This window comes from Quercus robur, chromosome 5 (assembly GCF_932294415.1).
Source record: "Quercus robur chromosome 5, dhQueRobu3.1, whole genome shotgun sequence".
Taxonomy (NCBI): Eukaryota; Viridiplantae; Streptophyta; class Magnoliopsida; order Fagales; family Fagaceae; genus Quercus; species Quercus robur.
In genome coordinates this window covers 70,789,846-70,806,721 of record NC_065538.1, presented here as the reverse complement: position 1 = coordinate 70,806,721, position 16,876 = coordinate 70,789,846, and positions in this window count along the sequence as shown.

Below are 16,876 nucleotides of genomic sequence, written 5' to 3'. Positions count from 1 at the left end.
AAGTCTCTGTCCTTAGAGGTTTTAGTTATAAGGTTTCCACCTGCTCGGCGATTTTAATCGAGCCGAGGGCTAGGTTTCTGTCCTTAGAGATTTTAGATAGAAGGTTTCCACCTGCTCGGCGATTCTAATTGAGCCGAGGGCCAGGTTTCTGTCCTTAGAGATTTTAGATATAAGGTTTCCACCTGCTCGACGATTTTAATCGAGCCGAGGGCCAGGTTTCTGTCCTTAGAGATTTTAGTTATAAGGTTTCCACCCGCTCTGTGATTTTAATCGAGCCGAGGGCCAGGTTTCTGTCCTTAGAGATTTTAGTTATAAGGTTTCCACCTGCTCGGCGATTTTAATCAAGCCGAGGGCCAGGTTTCTGTCCTTAGAGATTTTAGTTATTAAGTTTCCACCTGCTCGGCGATTCTAATCGAGCCAGGGCTAGGTTTCTGTCCTTAGGGATTTTATTTGCAATTCTCTTGGTGTGCAAGTATGGAACCAAAAACAGCATATACAAATAACTTCATCATAATCTTGCTTTTAGCAAAATACAAGTTCTGGCTTACACGGATGGTCATGCGTAGAACTTCTTTAAGTTGTTGGCATTCCACGGCTGGGGAAGCGGCCTCTCGTCAAGGTCTTCCAAGTAGTAAGCCCTTGCACCAGCGATGGTTGTAACCCTGTATGGTCCCTCCCAGGTTTGAGCAAGCTTCCCTGCAGCTATGTCTCGCATGTTTCCCACGACTTTTCTTAGCACCAGTTCTCCGGCACTGAATTCCCTCCCCTTTACATTTCGGTTGTATCTTTAGGCTAGTTTCTGCTGATACTTGGCGAGCTGTATGGTCGCAGCCTCCCTGCATTCCTCTAGCCAGTCCAAACGCTCCATCATCAGGTCGGCATTCTGGACGGGGTCAAACCCTGCGACCCGTGTACTGCATAAGCTCACCTCAGTTGGTATCACAGCCTCCGCTCCGTACGTCAAAGAGAACGGGGTCTCACCCGTGGATCTTCTGGGGGTCGTACGGTAAGCCCATAATACACTGGGTAGCTCTTCTGCCCATTTTCCTTTCGCCCCGTCCAACCTTCTCTTGAGCCCGTTCAAAATAGTCTTGTTCACCACCTCAGCTTGGCCGTTGCTTTGTGGGTAAGCCGGGGTTGAATACTTGTTTTTGATGCCGAGTTTTCTGCAAAAGGTTCGAAAAGCTTTGCTATCGAACTGTAGCCCATTGTCTGTTACTAGCGAATTTGGCACCCCAAACCTTGTGACTATGTTTTTCCATACAAACCTTTTCACGTCAGTATCTCGGATATTGGCCAAGGCCTTGGCTTCCGCCCATTTTGTGAAGTAATCTACTGCCACCAATACAAAACGGTGGTTCCCTGTTGCTCGGGGAAATGGTCCGAGGATGTCAAGCCCCCATTGCGTGAACAGCCACGGGCTGCTGACGGGATTTAGACGACCTGCAGGCTTATGGATCAAAGGGGCGTGCTTTTGACACTGTTCGCAGCTCCGAACATATTCAGCGGCATCCTTCTGCATCTGTGGCCACCAAAACCCCTGGGTCATCGTTCTGTGTGCTAAAGAACGTCCCCCAACATGGCCGCCGCAGACTCCCTATGTAGCTCAGTCAAAAGCTCTCTGACTTTTTCGGGATGTAAGCATAAAAGGTAAGGTCCTGCAAAAGACCTTCGGTACAATTTGTGGTTCGAAGATAGCCAGTATCGGGGAGCCACCCGAAGAATCTTATTGGCCTCGTCTTCATTCTCCGGAACTTTATCCTCGGCAAGGAAATCTATGATCGGGTTCATCCAGCACGGATTGGCCACTGCTACCTTCGCAACCTCTACTCTGGCTTGGTCGGGAATACTCTTCACATTGATACTTGGCTCCCTTATAAGTTCTATTGTGACTAGCCGTGGCGTGTCCTCGGTAGTCGATGAGGCTAACGTGGCAAGTGAGTCGGCGTGTTTGTTTTGTGACCAAGCTACCTGGGACACCTTTACCGTTCCGAATTGACCGATAATCTGCTTGGTCGCACTTAGATAAGCTTTCATCCGAGAGTCCCGAGCCTCGAAGTCTCCTGTGATCTGATAAACAACCAGCCGAGAGTCCGAGTAAACCTCAACATCTTTTGTGCCCAAATGCAATACGGCCCTCAAACCGGCCAGCAGGGCCTCATACTCGGCTTCATTGTTTGAGGCTTTGAATCCCAATCTGAAGGAGTGTTCCAATCGTATGCCCTCAGGGGTGATTATGACAATACCAGCCCCGGCCCCCAAAGCATTTGAAGCGCCGTCCACAAATACCCTTCACGGGCGAATTTCTGCACTATAGATTACCTTACCGTCATCCTTGGGTGTGAATTCTGCGACGAAATCTGCGAGAACCTGTCCCTTCACCGAGCTTCTAGGTCAGTATCTTATGTCAAACGATCCCAACCAAGTCCCCCATTTGGCAATTCGGCCTGTGAAGTCTGATCTCTTTAATAGTGACTGTAATGGATACTCGGTGAGGACGAACACCGTATGAGCCTGGAAGTAATGTGGCAACTTCCTAGTGGCGTGCACCAGGGCTAAAACTAACTTCTCCAGGGGCAGGTACCTTGTCTCGGCATCTACCAAGGTTTTGCTTATGTAATACACTGGCATTTGTACTCCTTGGTCCCTTAGTAACACAGCACTTACGGCATGGTCAGTGACTGAGAGGTACATAAACAAATCCTCCCCGGGCTCCGGGGCCGTCAACCTTGGCGCCTTCGCCAAGTATTCCTTCAGCTCTCGAAAAGCCTCATCACATCCCTCGTCCCAACGAAACCCCTTCCACTTCTTCAGAAGTTGATAAAACGGCCGGCAGCGATCGGCAAACTTGGAGATGAATCGGTTTAGGGCAGCTAACATTCCAGTGAGCACTTGTACCTCCTTGGGATTGCTTGGTGGTTTGAGGCGGTTCACGGCCTCTATTTGGTCGGGGTTAGCCCTGAGTAGAGATCAGATAACCTAGGAACTTGCTAGCCCCCACTCTGAAACTGCACTTCTCGGCATTTAAGCGCAATTTATGCCGCCGTAGTATCTTGAATACTCCCCTAAGGTCTTCCGTATGCTGTGACTCTTCTCTGCTTTTTACCACCATGTCGTCAATATATACTTCAACCGTGCATCCAATTTTTTCTCGGAACATTATCATCATCATCCGCTGGTACGTGGCTCCGGCATTCTTCAATCCAAACGGCATGACCTCATAGTGATAGTTTGCATTCGGGGATATAAATGCTGTCTTTTCTCGATCCTCGGGTGCCAAGGCAATCTGGTGGTATCCCTGGAAGGCATCCAGGAAGCTCATCCTCGGGTGTCCATACGTGGCGTCTACTAGTTGATTAATCTTGGGCATTGGGAATGGGTCCTTAGGACACGACCTATTCAAGTCTGTGAAGTCCACACAAACTCTCCATTTGCCGTTCTTCTTCTTCACTACAACAGTGTTTGCTAGCCATCTCGGGAAAAATATTTCTTTTATGACTCCGGCCTCCTTCAGCCGTTGGACCTCCAGGTTTACTGCGTCGACATGTTTCTTTGATGCTCTTCTCGGTTTCTGCTTCTTCGGGGGAAATGATGGGTCCATGTTGAGTTTGTGGACAATGAATTCGGGATCTACGCCGGACACTTCATATGGGTTCCATGCGAAAACATCTACGTTCTGCAAAAGGAACAACAACATCTCCACCATTTCCCAATCATTCATGCTTGTACCTATCTGAAAATACCCGTCAGTATCTGGAAGAATTCTAACCTTCAATACCTCCTCGGCCACATCCGCCCCCGTTTCCCCTCAGGCTTCTGTAATTGCTATGAAGTTTCTTTCTCAGCCTGTTCAGCTTGTCCGAGCTGTTCATTTTTCCATCTGACCGCGGCGACAAGACACTGCCTCGTCACCTGTTGGTTCCCTTTCACCTCGGCAACTCCATACTCAGTGGGAAATTTTACTTTCACATGGAGGGTGGACGGAACAGCCTTCATGGCGTGAATCCACGGCCTCCCCAGGATTGCGGTGTACGGTAAGAATGATCGGACTACTATGAAGGTAACTATAACTCCCTTGCCTTCCATGTCCACCGGGAGAGAGATTTGTCCCTTGGGAATCACGACTCTCCCGTCAAATGAGACCAGCAACGTGTCATATTTCGCCAAATCCTGGGTCTTTAATCCGAGCCCTTTGAAGAGGTCCGGGTACATGACGTCAGCCCCGTTCCCTTGGTCGATCATTACTCTCTTCACCAGGAACCCGCCTATCCGGGCCGTTACCACCAAAGCATCGTCATGAGGTTGGACAGTTCCTTCCAAATCGTCTTCTCCGAACAAGATGGGCAGCCGTTCAACTTTCTTCTTTTTCTCAGCTGAATCTCCTCCCGTGCAAGCCACTGTCAATACCCTTTTTGCTGCTGCCGTTCCTCTTAGTGCAGCATGGATGATTTCAATTACCCCCAGTGGAGGTGGGAAGGGGTTCCTTTTTTGTTGGACGCCCTGTCCGGCTTCTCGGTCAGTGGAGTTTACTACAAACTCTTTCAGGTACCCTGCCTTTACTAGCTGCCTGAGATGATCTTTTAATACCCGACACTGCTCGGTGGTGTGTCCTTTGTCTCTGTGATAGTTGTAGTATAGGTTTTGGTTCCTCCGAGACGGGTCGCCTCCCATTTTGTTTAGCCATCTGAAGAATGACTCGTTCTTGATCCACTCCAAGATTTTGTGCACGGGTTCTTTAAACGCCACATTAACCCCTTCGATCTGCACCTCTGGTTCCTGCATTCTGAAGTCTTTTTTGGGTCTTGCCGGCATAACGCCTTGCCGAGATCTCCCAATTAATGGAGCTTTCCCCCTGCTCTGCAGCCGGTCGTCCTCCAAGCGTTTGTACTCCTCTATGCGTCTCATCAGTTGCCTCATATCCTCGGGGGGTCTTTTCGTCAACGACTCCCGCAATTCAGAGTCTTCGGGGAGCCCCATCCTGAAGGTGCTTGCTGCAATTTTCTCATTCCCTCCATCAATCTCGTTGTAGAGTTCCCAGTATCGGTTGGCATAACTCCGGAGGGTTTCTCCAACCCTCATCTTCATGGAAAGTAGCGCGTCAACCAGCTGTTGCACTCGGCTGCATGTCACGAATCTAGTGCCGAACTCTTGAATTAGCTCGACGAAGCTATGTATGGAGCCTTTCCGTAACCCATTGAACCATCTTAGGGCCGTTGAGCTGAGACTGGAGGGAAATACTTTACACATCAATGCATCATTGTGTGCATGCAAAGACATCATATGGATGTAATGACTGACATGCTCCACGGGGTCTGTCTTCCCCTCGTAGGAATTGAATGGTGGTCGCGTGAATCTGCTCGGCATAGGGGCCCGTTCAATCTCATTGGAGAACGGCGACCGGGCAGCCATCTGTAAGGCTCTACTCATGGCGTCCATGGCGGCATTGTGGTGATGCCGTTCCTCCAGCGATTTTGACCCTCGGTCACTGTATCCATGCGACCGTGAACGGTCCCGCTGATGACGTGTCTCCCAGGAGTGCCGGTGTGACTCCTGAGAGCGTGATCAGTCTCGGAATCGATGCGTACCAGATCGGCTGGAGCCCTCCTCGCCCCGATTTCTCCCTTGCTGGGGCTTGCGATTCCTTTCTTGGCGCCGACCCCTTGCTTCCAGCTCCAAATCCATTACCAATCTACGCAACCGCTCCAACTCTCGGTCTCTATCATCATATTGCTGATGCGCCGAGACGCTTGAAACCGTTCGGTGTGTCTAAGCCGACCCTTCTCCCAATCCGGACCTTTCCTCTCCTCTGGGGTGCTCCCTATCCTCCCGCCATTTCTGCCTTCTCTCCCTCCACGTTGATCCTCGAGAAGATCCTATGGAACTACTTGGCGCCCGCCCTCCTGAACGCTCCTTAGACATTTCCCTTGTTTGAGTCTCCTTCGAACCACAGCTTCGTAGGAGAGCCCCACGGTGGGCACCAATTGTGGGAACCAAGGATGAGACTGTTGGTCCTTAACTCACTTGGGCTCACAATTTATTTGTAGTGGGCTTAAGGACTTCCTACTCTGGGTCGTTCTCGGCAGAGAGACTCAAAGCAACACTCAGTATCCTTTTCTCCTTTGACTGTTTTCTCTCTATTTTTCTGAACCCCTTCTTCCTCCCAAACTTCTGCTATTTATAGCTAAGGTTAGTGGGGAGATTACGATTACAACCTCCACTAGTGCTATTAAAGGTCCAATATTATCTGATTTAAGTGAGTAATTAGGTGAGAGTGGGGTGCAACAATTATGGCCTTGGAACTTGGTTCCAGCTTAGTCGATAGTGCTCGGTAATGCAGTTTACCGAGCATATCATGATTTTCCCGGACACGGTTCATACGCTTGTTCGGGAAAGCTTATGCCGAGCACTTATAAGAATTCAGGGCCCAAAACTAGTTTTTACGCAAAGGCAGTTCCAAGAAGGGCTTAGGGCAATGGGGCTGTTCCCGTTGGGCCTGGGCCCAAGGGCCTATATGGGTCTTGGGGTCTCGGTGCCGTACAACTTCAATTGTAGCATATGATATCATTCATTAAGAAAATTTAAATATTGTGACATGTCTTAGTAAAAATCAGTTGTTTATTGTTGAAAGATGATGATATTCATTAACATTCTTAAAAGTTTTTAGTGAGTATATATTGTCTTTAGTAAATAAGTACTAAGAAATTATTATAGTAAAATAGATATCCATATGTTAAATAGCTACATAATTTTGTTTGTGATAAAAATTCTTATACAAATGAGACTAACTTTGTATGACATATTTTTTTATGTGTATAGTTATACTTCTTCAAGTAGAAATTTTATCTTAATTTTCTCAGTTAAGAGTATGTTTGGTTGGATGGATTTTAGAAAGTATGAAAAAAAAAAAAAAAAAATGAGAGAGAAAACACTTTTGATAGTTGTTAATTTGATGGGTCCGGGCGTTTTCTCCTCAGACCCATCAAACTGTTTTTTCCCCCAATTAGAAAGAAAACTGAAAAGAAAACACCATGCCAGCCAAATACCAGATTTACCCCTCCTTTTTCAGTGTATCTGACTATGCATATTTTCTATGCATTTAATTACGTTCACACCTCACAGTGTGTTCTTTTTTTCCTTTAAGCGTCTTGCCCTTTCATTCTTTTTTTTTTATTAGTAATTTTTTTGGCTGAATTCGTCTTGCATTTTTTAGCTTTTTGTTCTTCCCTTTTTTTTAATCAACGGTGGTGTTATCAATTGGGGTTCTTTCACTATTTTTTTTATTATTATTTAAGAAAGCACCTCTAACTAGTGATTATTAATCAGTCAATTTTATATCATCTCGATCTAGCAAAGACTAAAGATTCCACTTGATCATTAAGATGTGATTGGTCTAGGTCAGGGTTTGCAAGACATTGAAATTTCTGAGGTCAGTTGGTGCCCAAAACCACACCAAATCAAGTTACAATGCCAAAAAAAAAAGGGCAAATACCACGATATTTACCTTTTTTTTTTTTTAAATTAATAGAAGAATACCATGAATTTACTTGAATAATGTTACAGATCTAGATCTAGTTCTCTGTCCAATCATAAATGGCCATGTCATATCACCAAATTCATGTGATGCATTAAAAAAAAAAAAAAAAACCAATTAAAAATCACCATGTACGTCTTAGTAGATCTCATTATGAATAGGAACAACTAAACTATTGTTTCTATTTTTAGGAAAAAAAATTGCAACCTAATGGCTTAGCGCAACAATGATTTTTAAGCCAAATTTTTATTATATCCGTTTGAGATCCACTTTTTTTGCTGAAACTGAAAATATTTTGCTGAAAGTACTGTAAATAAAGATAAAGGTTGGCTGAAATAGTACAGTGCGATCTATAAATAGTACTAAAAAGTATAGTGAGACCCATGAATAATAGCAAAAATAAACTGAATAGTAAAATAAGTTGACAAAAATAATCTTTACCAAACGAACATAGTTGTAATATTCAATAAGGCACAATGTCATCATTTTCAAGGATAATTCAATATAATTGAGTTATATGCTTAAATTTAATAACGAACTGCACCTACGTAATTGTATCTAAATTTTACTCAATAATTTACCCTATTGAGAGCCTTTTATATTCAGACCAAATATAGTTAGCACTAAAAATACTATGCAAGCATAGGTGTATAATGTATGAGATAACTCTTCCTCCTCGGAAGTATTGACGACGGCTTGATCATGTATGCAATATCATCACCAACAGGTAGATTTCTTGGAAGATTCCCTGATGTTGATGCTTGTTGCTGTTGCAGTAAACACCACAAGAAACTGAAAGCCCACATACAAGATATAGGATTTTAGAAACTTAGTGTCTCTTATTTACTAAATTTAAAAATATTGAATACTTTGCCACGTTAAAAGGTAATGTATTATTTTCTAGTTCTGTTTAAGAATAATTTATTTAGTTGAAATTAAAATTTTTTTACTAAAAGTATTATAAATAAAAATAAAAATTTATTGAATAATACAGTAAAACTCATAAATAGTACTATAAAATGCAGTAACACAGGATAAACTGAAATTATCTTGTCCCAAACAGACACAGTAGGGTGCAAAGTGGTAGGACTAGTCATACTCATATCTCAATTAGGTGAAACATTTTCGTGTAAAAGAATGGATTTCTTTCCTGCTCCAATTTCCACGGCAATGGTTACATTTGCCGAGCCCCAACCAATTAAACATTGTATTTGTGCATGTAGACAAAGTTAAAACCGCGTTGGCAGTGAATGTGTCAACATTGGCGTGCTACTGCCTATCCCAGTGTATATAAAAAAGTAATATTAATTATAAAATGATGATGACAAGGCTTGAGAGAAATATATTGAGAGAAAAAACTGAAGGTATGAAACAGGCTGTGGACTGAAAAGCTGACTTTCCAAAAAAAATAAATAATTCTAGATTGTATATTACCTTCGTTTTCACGTCAAGGTCCATTATGCTCACTGTTGATAACACGGTTTCATTGATTTGAGCAATATTATATATGTATACAAAAACTTTAACATCTTTCCTTTAAAAGTTATTATAAGTTATTATAATATTTTGTTGGAGTTTATGTTAAAAGTTAAAACATCTTTTTCTCTTTTTTGTGGGTTTGTTTTTCAAAAAAAAATTGTGTTTACATTTTTGATACTCGTTGATGTGTTAATTAAGCTTATATTGGTTTTCATTTTGACTAACTATTAACATTACATTTTTACGTACTATTAACAATTTCTATTAATAGGTGTCAAATTTGTTGTGTGTGTGTGTGTTTATATATATATATATATATTACCTATAGACCTTCTCATAATGTTTTTTTTTTTTTTTTTTAAAATATTTCACAATAAATTTGAGGTGACAATCCTTTATTAGCCAATTCTTTTCTAAATTCACCATTGACATTTCATTTTTACTTACCACTAATAATTCTCCAAATAAGATTGTTTTGAAATTGTTGTCCCTATTATTATTCATTAGTTTAACGAAGCTGCCAAAGGCAAATGATAAATTGATTATAGTTTGATGAAATAATAATACCATTGTCCTTAATTTCTTAATGTCACATATTGACTAGCTGAGCCAAGCCAAAGACTTAACCATCTAAAGCTGGTGAGCCTTAGAAAGATTTATAATATAAAAAGAAAGTTTCTTAAACTTTGAACAGAGACTTTGTAATTGTAATTAATTTATGTAAATGGAATTCTTAGAAACATATTAACACTCAAATAAAAAACAAGGACGGAACTAGGATTTTGAGTTAAGGGAGGCAACTCTGACCTCTAGCTCAGCCCTTTTTTTTTTTTTTTTTTTGAGTTTTTGATGTGTTCGTCTACTAGGTAAAGACAAAATTATTCTATTTAAAACAATTTAAAGGGAAAATTATTCTATTTAATACAATTTAAAGGGTCAATTGTTTGTTTGAGTAAAATTGGTTAATTAAACTTAATTTTTTTTAGCTTTGTTATTGGTATTTTTGTAGTTGCACAAATGTTTTTGGGCTAGTATAAGTTGTTTTAGAATTTAGATCTATAAATTTTTTAATAGCCTTTAAAATGAGGAAAATGCTAGAGATATATTGCTGATATAGTAAGTGAGTATTGGTAAGTAAAAAAGTGATATAAGTGATAAGCTTAGATATAAACCAATAAGAATTTGTACCTCAACATTTTGCAAAAATGCTGTAGATAAATTTGTAACTGTAACGTTACTCTAAAAAGAATCAATGATATTGTTAAGGAATGCAATATACACATATAATACGCATAAACACACACACACACACATATATATATATATATATATATATATATATATAGTATACAAAAACACAACACAAACACAAACAAAATCTCCGCGTCGGGTGGATTTTATGAATGAGCTGTTAAACTTTCTCTAGTTGTTCTCTTTTCCCCCTTGCTCCACTATCTCAAAATGTGAAAAGAAAGGTAATCTGGAAACAAACATTTCCTCCTTACTACATAGAAAGCACCTTATTTTATCTTTTCTTTTTTCATTTTCTCGTTCTTTCAAACATAATGACACTCAAATAAAAAACATACAAAAACACAAAACACAAAAACAAATTCTCTGCGCCACACGCATCCTATGAATGAGCTGTTAAAGTAGCTCCTCTATTTAAGCTCACCTTTCACCCTTTGCTCTACTATCTCTAAATACTCTCTTTTCATTTTCTCCTTTTCAAGTACAAACTCTCTTTCCCGTAAATCCTATCTCCTTTCCTCTCCTTCTTTTCTTGTAGTATTCATTCACCACTCACCAGCATTCTTAATTCTTTCTCGTTCTCGTTCTCCTTCGACGGAGCTGCTTTCAAATTACTCGGTTTTCATCCTTTCTTTTTCATTCCTTCAACGTTGCTACTTTTAAATCACTTGAAAAAACTTTCATTTCTTCTTATAATCTTAATGAGAATAGTTTGGGAGCTAGATGCTCTTTTTCTTCACCATCAATATATACAGTTTATTTCTTCAATCTTTTTCTTTTCTTCATAGCTGTTTTGTTTAGGTTAACCCTATTGATTTTTTTTTTTTTTTTTTTTTTTTTTTTTTTTTTTTTTTTTTTTTTTGCAGAAAGAGTCTTTTCCAGCCTAATTCAGACAAACTAAATAATGCTAACCATCAAAAGCTCTAGAAATGAGGTCCTTGAGTCTCAGAAAACGGTCTCTCCCGGAGGAGATGAATCTGGGAAAGGTTCTCATTTTCTCGACAGACCTGCAGCCTCCTCATCCATTTCCTTTTACAGTAATATCAGCCCAGATGACACAGGAGCAGTATGTTTTCTATATATGTTTTTCCCTTGGAACTTGGGGTCGATCTGTATGGGATCGATAGTGAAACTTTGGTTTGTTTGTGCTCAAGCATATGAATAAATGTCTAGCAACATGCCCAATATCACAACATATTGAAGTGGTTGACAATAAGTGTCAAGGCATTTTTTTTTCCAACACTCGTAGAAACATTCTCTTTGAAGTACTTGCTCTGAATTCCTTGAAAATTTTAATACCTGAAAAATAAAGCTCATATTTTGGGTCATATTTTAGGTCAGTGGTGGCAATGGTGGAGACATAGTGTCGCAACAAACGATCTTGTCAATGGCCAGTATAGCTCCAGGAGCAGATAAAGCTGACAAGGGTTCTCTTGCTCTAGACATAGTTTCCTCAAGGACTTCTAATATCAGCCAGGATGACTCAGGAGAAGCAGTAAGTATAAGTTTTCAATTTTCTCTCCCATGAATCTATATATGGCAAAAAGTATACCTTTATTTCTTTGAGCGGGCTTATTGTTTGAGCTCTCACATGCCAAAGCCATGAAAAAAGAAGAAGAAAGAAAAACCGCTGCTATATTTTGCCCTACTTGTAGATGAAAGTGCTTTAGTTATCTTCAAGAGGTGATGGAGGGATATGGAGAAAGAAGAGGAGAATAGGTGACCAGAATATACTTTCTTGATGTTTGTGTCTGCCTTCAAGTCAACTGAGTTCAAGAATTAATGTAGGTTGGGATGGAGAAGGATACGGAGAGATTCAGAGATATATCACCTTTACCTTTATTCTCCTCTCCTCTTTCTCATTCTCCTTCTCTTCCAAATATAACATTAAAGAATAGCAAGAATACTAATATTTAATCTAATTGATATTTTGCAGGCTGTGAAAATCTCCAACTATTGCATTGGTGATGCAAAACTGCAACAAGTAAACATTGCCATGATGGTAGAGGAGGACTTGGATTCAATGCAGAAGGTTAGAGGCATCCAAGAAATTGCAGAGGCTCTAGATACAGATTTAGAGAAGGTAATCCCTGGTCTTGAGCAAGATCTATGCTCTCAACGCATAGCTAACACAATCTCTCCAACACAAGCTCCTGCCCGAAACCATTGGCAATGGATTGTTTCAATGCTACGGGATCGAAAAGGTGATGAATCTGAGAAAGGTTCTGTTGCTCTAGATAATGTCAGCCCCAGTGACACAAGAGAAGAAGTAAGTTTTTTTTTTTTTTCCTGTGGAGTGTGGATCTATATTAGTGGATAGTGAAATTTTGGTTAATTTGTTTGAGCTTGTTATAAGTCATATACTTGATCTGAATTACATGCTTACTTTGTCTGTTTGAAAATTTAAAGGCCTTAAAGATGGAGTTCGTATTTCTTTTTGGTCAATCTTGGTAATGGTAGAGACCTTGAGCATGCCTACTTTGTATGTTTGAAAAATTTAAGGGGGTCTTTTCGGGGTCATGGGCTGCTTCATCAAATCACCCAATCTAGTGTACGTGCCCACTGATGCAACTAGCATGCAACCCTTTCCATCAATCACCTTTGCACCATAGAACAAAAAAGGGTTCTCCTCATTAATGGTGGACTCTACTCCAAGCCCTCCACTCCTTTCTCTCTCTCAAACATAACATTAAAGAATATCAAGAACACTAATATATAATCTAATTGATATTTTGCAGGCTGCGAAAATCTCCAACAACTGTATTGGTGATGCAAAACTGCAACAAGCAAATATTGCCTTGATGGTCGAGGACTTGGATTCAATGCAGAAGTTTGGAGGCATCCAAGAAATTGCAGAGGCTCTAGATACAGATTTAGAGAAGGGAATCCCTGGTCTTGAACAAGATCTATGCTCTCAAAGCATATCTAACACACTCTCCCCAACACAGGCCCGTGCCCGAAACCGTTGGCAATGGATTGTTTCAATGCTACGGGATCGAAAAGGTGATGAATCTGAGAAAGGTTCTGTTGCTCTAGACAATCTCAGCCCCAGTGACACAGGAGAAGTAGTAAGTTTTTTTTTTTTTTTTTCCTCATGTGGAGTGTGGATCTATAGTAGTGGATAGCGAAACTTTGGTTAATTTGTTTGAGCTTATAAGTCATATACTTGATCTGAATTACACGCTTATTCTTTCTATTAATGGTAGAGACCTCGTCAAGTAATATCTGCAAGACACTGTTGGAACGAAATCGTTTTGAAACTGAAGGAGCAAATTCACGTACTATAAGAGCAGATAAAGCTCTGAAAGTATAAGTTTTCTATTTTTTAAAGCTTTTTTTTTTTTTTTTTTTTTTTTTGTAGTTTAAAAAAAAAATAGAATTAATATCTCAGCTGTTGTAAAAATATTATGATGACAATAAAATGTCTTAATATCTTTCACAAGAGAAATACTAAGTCCATAGTATTTTTATTATAAATCATAAGTAGTAGGTTATTATATGTTGTTATTAGTGGTCAAAAAAGTAATTTTATTAGTAAGTTCAATTTAGAATAACAATTTACTATTGAAAATTTGTAATGGAAATGTCGTGAAAAATATTGTTGATGTAGTACTTTTTTTTGTAATACCTTTTTTATTTATTTATTTATAATTACGGTAATAGTATTAAATATTATGTGTTACGTCTATAATATTTTTATAATATTTTTATAATAAATTTTCGATTATAGATTATTAATGATGTTAATTTGAACTTACCACTAAAATTATTTTTTTCATTAATAATAGTTAATAATAACTTGTTAAAATTTAATGTTAAAAACTTTTCTTTCTCATCAAACTCACCATTTTTACTTATTACAAAAAGACAAAATTTGAATAAACTAAAAAAGAACCGTAGTTAGAGCCCTTGACTCATATATATGGTTAAGTAGATTTGATAGAGCTATATACAAGTCACGGACTCACGGTCAAGATTTATTTATTTTCAAATGACCTAAAGCACTGAGGGAAAAAAAATCGCAGCTATCTTTTGCCCTCCTTGTAGATTCCGAGAGAGGCTTTCAAGTAGTGGAATATAGGCCGAAAGTGGGCAACAAAAAAAAAAAAGGTAAAAGAGAAAAGTTAACATAAGTTTAAGGGTATTAATTAAGAAATTTTTTTTATAAAAAATAAAAATCAATTGAATTTTATGACAGTTTTTTATATTTTTTACAAAAAATGGTATAAATTTTTTTCTAGAATAGTTAATTAATTATCTAAGAACACCCATTAATTAGACCCATAAATACTTCATGGAATGTGAAAAACTCACAAACTTGTATTTACTGTCTACGTCTAGACGCTGGTTGAATCTTAGGGCATATTTCGACTCATTGCCTTGCTTTAAACTTGCCTAAGTTCTTTTTCTCCTTTTCTTTTTTTTCTTTTTAAATTATTTCTATTTTTTTAATAGGTGTTTTGGAACTTTTGGTACATGTTTTTACCATTATATTAAAATACGACCTGAAATGTTAAAAAGTACTACTTTCTCTCATCATCCATTTAAAGAAAAAGCATGCGTAGAAATTAAAATGCATTTATTATTATTCTTTTTTTTCTTCTTATGTTAACATCTCAAAATTTTCTAGTCACCTTTCCTTTCATAAACAAGAAATGGAAACTATATTCATTTATACTTAATCGCAAGATCTTTGTTGATTAATTACCCATTGAAAATAAAATCTTAAATGCAACTTGTAATTTGTAAGGTTGACTCTTGGGGCATGTTTGTTATGCGATAATAGGTCTTATAATAAATTATTATTTATGTGAAATAGTTATTCAATTATTTGGTTTCATATTCATGGTAGGGAATAGTTGTTTCTCAAAAATAATTATTCTTTAAATCGAGGAGTAATTATTTTTATTTATTTATTTATTTTATTTTTATCAAAGTCTTCACCAAAAAATAGGGTTATATAATGAACCAATATATTATCCAAAAAAACAAAAAATTCTATTTCCATAAGAAACTGCATTTACATTGCCATGCGGAAAAGTGCAGTGGTAGACTGGTAGTTCTCAAATAGAATTGTCAAGTTTAGCATCTTCAAATCAAGTTTCAGATTATGATTATTTATTCTTCTGGGCTAAATAAGATGCAGATTTTAACTTGATAATGAAAACAATTGTTTATATATTAAGCGTAAGGATTAATTAACATATTTGATCATTTGAGTTATTAAATGTTTCTTGAAGAGAAAACATGAAAACATAGAGACTATGTTTTGTAAATTTTCGCATCACATTTTGTTCCCAAATGAGTTTCACATGGCAGTATGGCACACACCCATTTCATTGAATTAGGTCACAATTTTTTTTTTTTTTTGGTATTGTATTGTATTGTAAATAATTATGTTATTTGCAAAACTCTAATATATCATCTTATTGTTATTTCTCAGGATTTGGAAATCTCATCTGCATCAGCTCAAGTCTCCATTACTGTAAATTTGGATGGTGATAATGACAACTGTATCTGTGATGTAAAACTCCAACAAGCAAATATTGCCAAGATGGTAAAGGAGAAGAACTTTGATTCAATACAAAATTTTGGAGGCATCCAAAGAATTGCAGAGGCTCTAGGTACTGATTTAGAGAAAGGAATCCCCGGTCTTAAGCAAGATCCATGTACTCAACGCATAGATATTGCTAATTCATCACCCTCCATAACACAGGCTCCTGCACGAGGCTTCTTCAAATCACTCTTGAAAACATGCAATGATTGGATTGTTTTTATTCTCTTTGTGTATGCAATGCTGTTACTAGGCTTTGGGATCGTTATGAAAAGCCCAAAAGATTGGCATAAAGGTGTCATCACAATTCTTTTCATCATGGTGCTTGTGGTTATTCATTCCTTACGGGAACTTTGGCTCGAACGTTCGCGGCAGATGTCAAGAAGGCAGAATACTTCGGAAATGCACCAAGTGGAAGTTGAGGTCATTAGAGGGGGAAGCTCGCAGAAAGTATTCATATCAGATGTTTTGTTGGGTGGCATAGTATGCCTCGAGAGGGGATCTCTAGTCCCTGCTGATGGTTTGCTCGTATCTGGTGAATACATAAAATTGGATGATGATCTTGACTCCATAATTAACAACGAAAACCCATTTCTGTTCTATGGTCCAAAGGTGATTGATGGAAAAGGTCGCATGCTAGTTACATCAGTGGGCATGAACACGACATTGGGTGACTTGTTAAACAAGGTTACCTATGGCCCCCTCAACAAGACCCCATTACCAGTGCAACTTGATAAGCTGAACACTAGCATACAAATTACAGGGCTTTTACTCTCCATCCTCAACCTTGTAGTGTTGTTCTTCCATTTTATGCTTCAAAAGAAAAGATTTCATTTTAACCTCCCAGACCTCAAGGGGAAAGCAGTTGCAAGTAAAGGGATCATGGATACGAGTGAGAAAATTTTCTGGACACCAAATGGGAAGTTCAACACATTATCAACTTCAATTCTTACGTTTCTGTTTGGAGTAACAGAAGGGATTCCTTTTGTAGTCACTATTGCCATTGGTTATTGGAATAAGAAGATGCTATTTGGCAAGGCCACTATTCAAGAACCCTTGGC